General features: G+C 39.9%; 2 non-coding genes across 2 annotated transcripts; one reads left to right on the top strand and one right to left on the bottom strand.

Moving 5' to 3' along the window:
- The first annotated feature begins 1,774 nt into the window (after positions 1-1,774).
- Positions 1,775-1,846, top strand: TRNAP-UGG (transfer RNA proline (anticodon UGG)). The gene has a single exon. It is a non-coding gene; the product is annotated as a tRNA-Pro (tRNA).
- Positions 1,847-9,805: 7,959 nt separating this feature from the next.
- On the bottom strand, positions 9,806-9,878 carry TRNAF-GAA (transfer RNA phenylalanine (anticodon GAA)). The gene has a single exon. It is a non-coding gene; the product is annotated as a tRNA-Phe (tRNA).
- Between the last annotated feature and the right edge of the window lie 1,271 nt (positions 9,879-11,149).

Consider the following 11,149-nt stretch of genomic DNA (forward strand, 5'->3'; position numbering starts at 1 on the left):
GGTTTCTGGGGAGTTATTTAATCTTTATTACCGGTATTTCAGTATTTTAAGTCTTTAAGTAAAGACCCGCCTGGGATACCTTCCTAAATATCATGTGGAGGATCTTGGGTAAAGAGGCTTTGGGCTCAAAGTAGAGATCACCAGCCATACACAACTAAGCTGAAAGCATCCCAGTGAGAGAACAGATCTAACTTCAGCTCTTTCCTCGCCAATCCTACCCTTTCTGTTTTGTATTATCCAGGACTTCCTTCTATTTTCCAGTTCACCAATGGCACATTTTGATGATTTCCAAGGCTCTTTGAGTTTATTCTTTCAAACATCTATATCCATACCAAAAAAAAAAACTAGTTCCGTCGGGTCGATTCCAAATCATAGTGACCCTATAGGACAGAGTAGAACTGCTTCATAGAGTTTCCAAGAAGTGCTTGTCGGATTCAAACTGTCAACCTTTTGGTTAGCAGCTGTAGCACTTAACCACTAGGCCACCACGGTTTCCGGCAGTCCCAAGCTTTACAATTATGTCAGTGGGTTCTCAGGCAGAAGGGAGTTTGACAGTTTTGCTCTGTCATTGCTCTGCCATCCTGACTCTACTTTTGACCTGTAGATTCCTCCACTCTGGAAAAAAATGTTAATTTAAAGCTGATGGACTTTTGAAGTCCACCCCTAAAATCTTTTGTGGGAATGATCATAAAGCGAGGGATAGAGATGGAGTTGTGAATCCAGAATGAAAGGACAAGCTCAGAAGGTGTGACTTGACAGGAGCAATGAGAGTCAGCTGGAAAAAGGATGCTGGCGGGGCACTGATCCAACTAGAAGTGAAGGTCAGGTAGCCAGTTCCACTACAGCTGGCGGCTGCTGGTGGTCTAAGGCGATCTCAGTTTGGAGTCATTTGCGGTGTGATATACGTTGCAGAGTTGTGATCTTCTGGGAATTTCCCTGGTGGAGGCAAGCAACTTTCACTTAAAATATCTGCTGGTGAGTGGACCTTGGAGCCGACTATCGACTCTCGGAGTGGAAAGATCCTAGAACCAGAAACGGTTTTTCAGACTACAATCCAGTTAACCCCTTTATGACACCGCTAGACAGTACCCACATTACTGATTTCAGAAAGAGTGGAATTTAACCCAGTGGCCTCTTTCTAGGCAACTCGTGGGGTTTTTAATTTTTGTTTTGGGGAGGGGGCGGAGGGAGAAACCCCACAGAAAAAAATATCGGTTTGCTTTTATGAAAACAAGAGTCATCACCAAGCTAGCCAGCCATCAAGTGGTGTAGCTCAGTCGTAGACAGCGTGCTACGCATGCATGGATTTTCTGGTTCAATCCCTGGCACCTCCTCTTCACTTTTTAGCAACCCTCATCCTCTCATCTCTTTTATCATGTTTGCTCTTCTCACAAGAAAAGGAAGCCGATGGTCCAACTGATTGCTTTTATCGTTCTTTCATTCCTACGTGCTGGGGCTTAGTATCTGTCAGGGCAGGGCGTCAGCAGAAGGAAGACATGAAGGAAGAGAAAGAAAAGGAACCAGTCCTTACCTCAAAGCAAGAAGGCTTTTGCCACAACAACTAATTCATAAATGCTGGGTTTTAGTTAGCATACCATGGAATATCAGAGTAGAAAAACAAGGACAGAGAGGAAGGAGAAAACTAAATGGCCCAAAGAAAATATTTTAATTCTTTTAATCATCTAAGCAGTCATACCTGCTCAGTCAGACTAGAGAAAAGCTTAAAGCTCTTTTACTCTCCCCTAACGACACCATAATGACACCATGACGTAGTGGCTCGTTGGTCTAGTGGTATGATTCTCGCTTTGGGTGTGAGAGGTCCCGGGTTCAAACCCCGGACGAGCCCGAGTTTTCTTCTATTCATTATTGGAAACCCTGGTGGCATAGTGGTTAAGAGAAACCGTAAGAAGGCAGTTCTACTGTGTCCAGTAGGGTCGCTAGAAGTCGGAATCGACTCGACGGCGATGGGTTTGGTCTTTTGGTTTAGTGGCACAGTGATTAAGAACGCAACTGCTAACCGCAAGATTGACAGTTTGAGTCCACCAGCCGCTCATTGGAAACTCTAGAGCGCAGTTCTACTCTGTCCTATAGGGACGTTAACCCACTGCCCTCGAGTCGATTCCGTCTCATAGCGACCCTATAGGACAAAGAAGAGCTGCCCCGTAGAGTTTCCAAGGAGCGCCTGGCATAGCAATTAACCACTACTCCACTACGAGCACTTGACCACTACTCCACTAAGGTTTCCACAGGGACATTACGAGTCCGAATTGACTCAATGGCAATGGGTTAAAATGGCCCTCTATTAAGATCCTTGACAAAGCAGCCAGTGGTGGATGCATGATTAGAGGACCTTGGACAACCCAAACCACCGCGATCCAGAAACGCGGAGACACTCAACACGATCCCTGAAACTGTAATTCCAAATCTGAGCGACCGACGCTATCACTGGCCACAACGGTTCAGTTCGGCAAAAGATTAGCCTTAAGATCTTAAAAGTTTCTTGTGCAATTCTGGGTTTTAGCAGAGCCGCTATTCTGGCTCATCCAAAAACGGCTTTCACTGGAGGTTTTCAAACACCCTCTTGTAGAAAACATCCCACATTGCACACACACCTAGCTGAATTAAAATAACATAAGAATTGGCGAGTATCCGATTAAAATTGCTGCCCTTCTACATTTCTTACATTCTCCTACAGAATTCCAGTTTCTTGTCTTTAGAAGTTTAAATAAAGTCACATAACATGGTCATTTCACATCACACCAAAGATTTCTGAGGGAGATTGCAGCCAAAGTACTATGTAGAGGGGTGAGAGGACAGAGGGCAGAGAAGGGTAAGAACAGATAGATGCATCTCAGTTGCTTTCCCAGTGCCGTCCAATCGATTCCGACTCATAGTGACTCTATAGGACAGAGTAGAACTGCCCCATAGAGTAGAACAGTCATTTCACATCACACCAAAGATTTCTGAGGGAGATTGCAGCCAAAGTATTATGTAGAGGGGTGAGGAGACAGAGGGCAGAGAAGGGTAAGAACAGATAGATGCATCTCCATTGCTTACCCAATGCCGTCGAGTCGATTCCAACTCATAGCGACCCTATAGGACAGAGTAGAACTGCCCCATAGAGTTTCCAAGGAACTCCTGGCGGATGTTTCCTAAAATAAACAGTCTCCACTGGAAGCCAATTCAAGAAGCTTCTACTTCTTGTCAAAGCAGAAATAAGGCACCAAGAAGGGGCTCCACCTTTCAATCTTCTGACCCAGAATCAGAGGCCTTATCCATAGGGCCACAGGACCAATACACTAAAGTAATAGTCCAAATCTGAAGGTAGAATGTTGCTAGGGAGCATTCAGTTTCTGTTTTCAAATGTTTAACTCTGAAATTGGAGGAAAACTTAACAACATTCAAAAAGGCATCAAGTAGCAACTGAAACCACTGAAAACAATTACATCGAATTAATAAACTGTGCAATTATCAACAGTGACATATTTCTTTGAGGGCACACTCCTCTAAGTCACTGATAATAATGATGTTTTTGGGTGGAGAAATAAGAGCCAAGGCGTAAACTCTTCGATAATGGAGTGCAGATGACAGCACAAAGAGAGGAAACACCAAAGGTTGGTATGTTCAGGCCTTTCCAGTCTCAAAGATAAGATGGCATTGCTCCAAGGAAAAAGGTCTGGAAGCTCAGACAAGAGCACCTCCTGTCAGAAATGCCCATTTTTAACTCCAGGAAAATATTTTATTTTAATCCATTCATAATACAGGTTTAACAATTTGATCCTCTATCAACAAGTAGAATAATCACCTGACATGGAGGTGGAACTAGATAGTGGGTCCCAAACCTCCCTTGGTGAGTGGTGCAGAGATCTGACGTGCAATTTGGTGGCTTCCAAGCTACTTCAAGTAGGAGAAGAGGGCCAAAACAGCTTGGGGGGGCACTTCCCTCATTGAAATGCTAACCCCTCAGGTATTTTGCTTAAAAGTCATCCCTGAGTTCTCTTTGTGCTGATCCACAAATGAATCCAAGGCAATTTTGTGTGACCCACCCCCAACTCTGCCATATATATTCATAGGGTAGGAGAGAAGAGAAATCCACAAACTCCCAAAGTACAGCAGTTATAAATTTTCTCAGTTTTCACATAACCTTCATTTCTTGGAAGTGCTGAGTGTTTTTTTTAAGAAATAAACAGTACTCTTTTCCCAGAGGAAATTCTTTGTCTTTCCTCCCCAGAGAGGTCTTTCCTCTACAACAAAACTTCCCTATTTGTTCCCAAATTCACTGTACAGGATTTTTCCAGGTTTAGGTCAAGACTTATGAACTATCTTGTATCATACTCTGGATGGTATATCCTAATGTACATTAATTCATTAAGATAATTATCCTCTTCCTTTGGACATGGCAGCAAACACTGAATAAAGACATGACGAAGGAAGAGAAGGAAGAGGAACAGGAGAAAGAAACTGAGGAGAAGGAGTGGCTCACATTGGTAGGCAAGGTGCATTATCAAGAAAGGCAAGCACAGAGATGCAGAAGATTAAACCCAGGCTCCTTTGCAACCCCATCATTATGGTACATTCTTATAGGTCTTCAAATTCTCTCCAACTCTTTTCTCCTGTTTCCCAAAGCTGCAAGAAAGATGTACAAGACACTGCAGAGGGACAAGAAGAAGAGTAGGATTGGTGTTGCTTCAAGAAAAATAGGTGCAAGTGGGGAAATAAGAAACAAAGGGATAAAATCACAACTTTTGGCAAATAAGGAGATCCTCCATGTCTTGCTGTATGGTCAGAAATCCAGCAGTGCTTTGTCTAGAGGTTGCCACTCTGGTTATTAAAAACTGAAGAGATACAAGACAAAGACAGAAGGAAGAACAATGATCCGAAGGATGACAGCACCTCTTTCAAACAAAATGTTCTTGCCAACAAAGAGAATTCAAGGAAAACTATCTGAACGCATGAAATATGACACCAATTGGCCACATATAACCAAAATAAAAACAAACCCATTGCCACCGAGTCAGTTCTGACTCACAGAGAACTTGTAGGACAGAGAAGAAGGGCCCCACAGGATTACCAAGGACCAGCTAGTGCATTGCAACTGCCATCTAGAAACCTGAAAGAGTTGCTCAGGAAAGGATACATAGGCAGGTCTGGGTAGCTCAGTTGCTAGAGTGTTGGGCCTTTAATCTGAGGGTCCAAGGTCCAAATCCCTGTTCAGGCACTCTTAATTATTTCTCTTACATAGAAACCCTTCATTTTACCCTAGTTACCTCTCTTAGAAGCTCGGCTTCTTCACTACTCTCTTCCTACTCTTTGCTCTACAGAAATCTGAAGAAAATCAGAACGGAAAAAGAAATGGTAGCAATTTCTACTGTGTGTTTAAGTCTTTCATTCAAATCTGTAAATAAATGTCAGTCTGAGAACAGAAGAACTAGATGGTGTCCAGCTACAACCAATGACTGCCCTGACAGGGAACACAACAGAGAATCCCTGAAGAAGCAGGAGAGCAGTGGGATGCAGACCTCAAATTCTCATAGAAAGACTAGGCTTAATGGTCTGATTGAGACTAGAAGCAGAAGTCATGCTCCCCAGACCTTCTGTTAGTCTAAGAAAGGAACCATTCCCAAAGCCAACTATTCAGACAGGGATTGGACTGGAGTATAAGACAGAATAGTAAGTGGTACTGGTGATGAGTAAGCTTCTTGGATCAAGTAGACACATGAGACTATGTGGGCAGCTCCTGTCTGGAGGGGGGATGAGAAGGCAGAGGCGGGACAGAAGCTGACTGAATGGACATGGAAATACAGAATGGAGAGAAGGAGTGTGCTGTCTCATTAAGGGGAGAGCAACTAGGAGAATACAGCAAGATGTATATAAATTTTTATGAGAAACTGACTTGATTTGTAAACTTTCACTTAAAGCACAATAAAAAAAAATTTTTAAATTGTAGATAAGTCAAAATAAGTGCATATGTTTCTTATTTAACCATCCTTTAGTGCAAGAAAAGACTGGAAGCCTTTTTAATGATTTAAAAGCTGTACACTCAGCGTGAAAAAGTGATGGTGATGAAGATGTCGGAGTAGGGTTGACTCAATCCTTTCAAAGTGAGGGCAAATTTAACATTAAAGGGCAAAAGGAATTGTCTTGAGGTCAGATGTTTGTAAGCTGTCTACAAGGAATTCATTTCCTATATATAACTATATCCCACTACCCACAGTTAGGTAGAAATTAAAGAGAATTTTTAAAAAGATATATCATTAATCAAACATTAAACAAATGTTAATCAAAAGAAAACACGAGTGGTTATATTTATATCAAGTAATGAAAACTTCAGAACAAAAAATTAACAGGGACAGAGATAAAAACCACTTAATGATAAAAGGATCAACCTACCAAAAGGAACAGGAAATAGCCAATCTACTACAGGGTTCCATTCTAATGACACCTTCCTGAGCCGGTTCTACTGTAAGTTGAATATCTCATTTCTTCTTTTTAGTTTTCCTTATTACTGCCTTTTATTATAAATATCTTTATAAATCCAAGCTTTATTCATCTTGGGAGTTTGGAAAAATTACACACAAACTTACAGATATGATGACAGCAACAAATTACACACTGTATTACATATTACTAATGATAAGAAAAAAAAATATTTCTGTGTTTCATTCTAACACTAAAATGAGATAAGTTGAGACTACCTGAATAGTAGTGTCAAATATGTATTCACTAAACAACAGAGCTGCAAAATATGTGAAGAAAAAACTGATTGAATTGAAAGGAGATATAGACAAATTCAGAATTATAGTTGGAGACTTCAATACCTGTCTCTAAATAATTGAAAAGCAACCAAGCAGAAAATCTGCAAAGATGTAAGAGGATTAAAAAGCTGCATCTGCCAACAGACCTAATCGACATTTATATAAAACTTCACCAAACAAGAGCAGAATACACATTCTTTTCAAGTCTCCATGGAACATGTATCAAGATATAGCATACAGTCTGGACCATCAAACAAAACTCAACAGATTTAAAAGAATTTAATCATACACAGAACATTCTCTGACCACAATGGAATCAAACTAAAAGTCAGTCAGAGAAACAAAACGAATTTTCCAAGTTGGAAACTAAGCCACACACTTTTATATAATCTATAGGCCAAAGAGGAAATCTCAAGGATATAAAATGAAAATACAACATGTAAAAATTTGTGGGTCACACTAAAGCAGTACTGAGAAGGAATTTTTTTAGCACTAAATTCATACAGAAGAAAAGAAAAAAGCCCATATCAATTAAGCTTTCGCTTGAAGTTCCTTAAAAAAAAAAAAAGTTAAATAGGGGGACACAAGAGCAAAATAAACTCAAATCAAGCAGAATGGGAAAAAAACATAAAAATAAGGGCAGAAATAACTGAAAGCAAACAAAATGGAGAAAATCAGTGAAAGAATAACTAGGTTTTTTGAAAAGATGAATAAAATTAACAAACCTCTAGCAAGACTGACAAAAAAAAAAAGGAGGAAAACACAAAGTGTTAGAATCAGGAATGAAACAGGGGATATTGTTATAGACTCTACAGACAACAAAATAATAATAAGGAAGTAATATAAACAATGCTACATGCATAAATTTGACAACTTAATTGAAACAGACAAATTGCTCAAAAAACTCAAATGGCCAATACTCACCCAATGTGAACATGTATTTTGAATAACACTATATTAAGGATATTTAATTTAGTAATTTTGAAACTCTTCTACCCCCCAAAAAGGGATCACCAGAAAGATTAATTAGAATATTCCAACAAATATTTAAAGAGTTAACACAAACTATGCACAATTATTTCCAGAAAATAGAAGAGGAGGGAATACTTCCTAGTTCATTGTATGAAGCTAGTATTACTGTCCGCACACGAGCCTTTCAATTTTTCCTACTGTTTTCTTAAAGTGCCTGGAGAGAACAAGTGGATAACAGGAAAAAGAGCTAACACATGAAATGATCACATTACCTCTGTTGATAAAATGCATCCTAAAACAAATAAATAATTGACCCCAGGAACACAACCAACCTGAGTCCAATCAGACTTGGAAGCCAGACAGTCTCTCTCCTGACTACCTGCTGTGGATATTTACATCAGAGAAGGAAATTAATAAGTAATGACATCCCAGATGGGAGTGCTGGGAGCAAACATCAAATTCTGTGTCTTCTCAAAGATGATTTGATTCAACATGAATACATACAGAGGTAGAGACTTTTTTGAAACCATAATGCATTAGAAAGCTACCAGCAGTAAACTGGAAATCCCTAGAACTTTACTGGTCATACAAAGCAGATGTGATAAGATTGACCATGAAGGAATAGAGGCAGTGGCTGTTCTTTACAAAGGAAGCATTTAGCATACCTGTGATCCATTCTCCTTTTATTTGTCGTAGTGCCCCACTAACAATGCTGTCCCAAGCCAATTCTTACGTAAGTCAAATATCTTTTTTTAGTTTTCATTAATGTTGCCTTTTATTGTCAACATTTTTATAAATTTGTTCTTTATTTATTTTGCATGGTTGGCATGAAAATGATAACATAACGGACATTGTATATAGGGCATATTGCTAACGACAAGATGTACAAAAAAAAATGCAGATGCTAAGTGCGGCTAATTGTAACTCAAATAGGGCATAATCTGTTACTACCTGAATCTATTTTCCATTTTGACAGAAAAGCCTTTCTCTGCTTCTTCACATGGGTCTACCTCCCTTTGATGTTAACTGAGGTTTCCGCTAAATTTTTTATTTAAAGATTTAAAATAAGAAGGAAAATGGAGTCCCTAAGGAATAAAGGAAAATTGATATTATCGAATATCAATTGGGGATGTGTTAATTCTAGTTATTTCTTCTATTTTTGTATTAGGAAGGCTTCTAATTCCCTGACAGTCTGCGTTACCTTGCCCAGAGTCCTAGCCACGCGCTCAACTAAAAAGACTGGGGACCTACAGCAGTCCATTGCTCATTTTTGGACCAAGCACTGGTAGAGAAATCGGTGAGCATTAAGATGGATTTCTCTGCTTCTGCTGCATCCTTTGGACCAGAGAACACAATGCACTAAATAAAACTGTCTGCAGAAGCTTTTCCCCATCCCTTTTTCGGCCTTTCTGTGTTTTTAATAACAGCACAAATGAGAGTTAAGGGGAACCACCTCTTAATGTGCAAGCTTTTGTGTCTGGTGTTTCACGTGATTCCGCTGGGATCTGGTTCTTTATTCCGCCTCTTTCTTAACTTCTTCCTTCTGTTGTCACAGTCTCTTTAGAGGATATAGAGGATCACAGCCTGTGAATGGAAGAGCATTCAAGGCAATCCACCGGGTTATGTTTTTACTTTCTACGTATGCACGAATAGTATGGAAAATATTAGGAGAACTACATCTGTATTCCTTCAGGGGAAAACAAACAAACAATAAAACGGTTGCCTTCGAGCGGATTCCGATGTATAGTGAGAGTATAGGACACGATAGAACTGCTCCATAGTGTTTTCAAGAATCTGCTGGTGGCCTTTTGGTTGGTAGCCGAATTCTCAACTAGTGGACGACCCAAGGGCTCCATTCCTTAAAGAATGAGTTTAAACAGTGTGGAAACAGGAAAACTCCGGAGGTGTTGGTGATGGATCCCTCACCTCTAACGTGCAAAGTATGCGGTCTACCCTCCTTCCAGGCAAGTTTTTGCTAAACTTTATTTACAGTTACTTCTACTAGAATCCTAAAGTCTTGGAATGCAACTGTTACATTAAAAAAGCCATGATAATAATTATGGAAAGGCAAACAAAATTGCCAAAACCCAGGATTGAACCAGGGACCTTTAGACCTTCAGTGTAATGCTCTCCCAACTGAGCCATTTCAGCTGCCTGGGTGAGACATTTTAGTTATACATCAAAGTATTGTTTACGAGACTCCTGCGTTTATAAACACAAATCTCATTCAATATTATCTATGCACAAACCTGAAATTACATGAGGCCTGTTGCCATCCACGTTTGAAAAATGTGATCCAATTTTTGGAGACCATGGTTGGGTTAGTACAAGAGGAGTGTGAGGAATGGAAGGTAAAACAGGAAGAAGATTCTCTACTTGGTAACCTCAGGCTGTCCCACACTCCAAACACAGAAAACTAAGGAAATTCCAAATGAAATGACATCGAGCCTGTTCTTTGTCTCCTCTTTCAGTCCTTCTTTCCCTGTCTTGCTTTTCAATGGCACTGAAAAGGGGAACAGCACATTAGTGTGGTGAAGGGCTTCTTGCTTTGGAGTAGAAACCGGGAAACAGTTAGAGGCAATCCAACAAACAATGTGTTTATTTCCATATGAATGCGGAAAAAGTGTTTTCAAAAGGAAAAAGAACAGAAATGTTGGGAAATGTAAAAAGCAGATGAGTTGCATGGTTTGCTGAGCAGTTATTCTGCTTGATTATAAAAAGACTTTCATTGGAGGTTTCCAAACACCATGTTGTAGAAAATATCCCACACCACTCAAACACACCTAGTTGAATTAATATCACAAGACTATTGGCAAGTACATTTCTTACACTCTCCTACAGAATTCCAGTTTCTTGTCTTTAGAGCTTTAAATAAAGTCATAAGGTGGTCATTTAACACCACATCAGATTCCTGAGGGAGATGCAGCCAAAAGGTATGTGTGGGGGTGAGGGAGAGGGAGGGCAGAGAACGGTAAGAATAAATAGATGCATCCCAATTACTAATGTTTCCTGAAATAAACACTGGCCATTAGAAGTCAATTCCAGAGGCTTCTACTTCTTGTCAAACCGGGAACAAGGCACCAAGAAGGGACACAAAGTTTCAATCTTCTGATCCATAATCAGAGGCGTTGTCCATCACACCACTGGAGCAATACACTAAAGAATTAGTCCAAACCTGAAAGTGAAAGTGTTGTTAAGGAGCATTTGGTTTCCATTGTCAAATTTTTCACTTTGCAATCAGAAGAAAATTTAACCACATTCCAAAAAGGAATCAAATAGCAGCTGAAACCGGTGAAAATCACAATTACTTAGAATTAATAAACTGAGATTTTGAGATGATCACAAGTGATGTATTTCTTGAAGGTCACTCTCCTCTAGTCACTGATAATAATGATGCGTTTGGGTGGAGAAACGTGAGCCAA

Source organism: Loxodonta africana, chromosome 1, assembly GCF_030014295.1.
Source record: "Loxodonta africana isolate mLoxAfr1 chromosome 1, mLoxAfr1.hap2, whole genome shotgun sequence".
Lineage (NCBI taxonomy): Eukaryota > Metazoa > Chordata > Mammalia > Proboscidea > Elephantidae > Loxodonta > Loxodonta africana.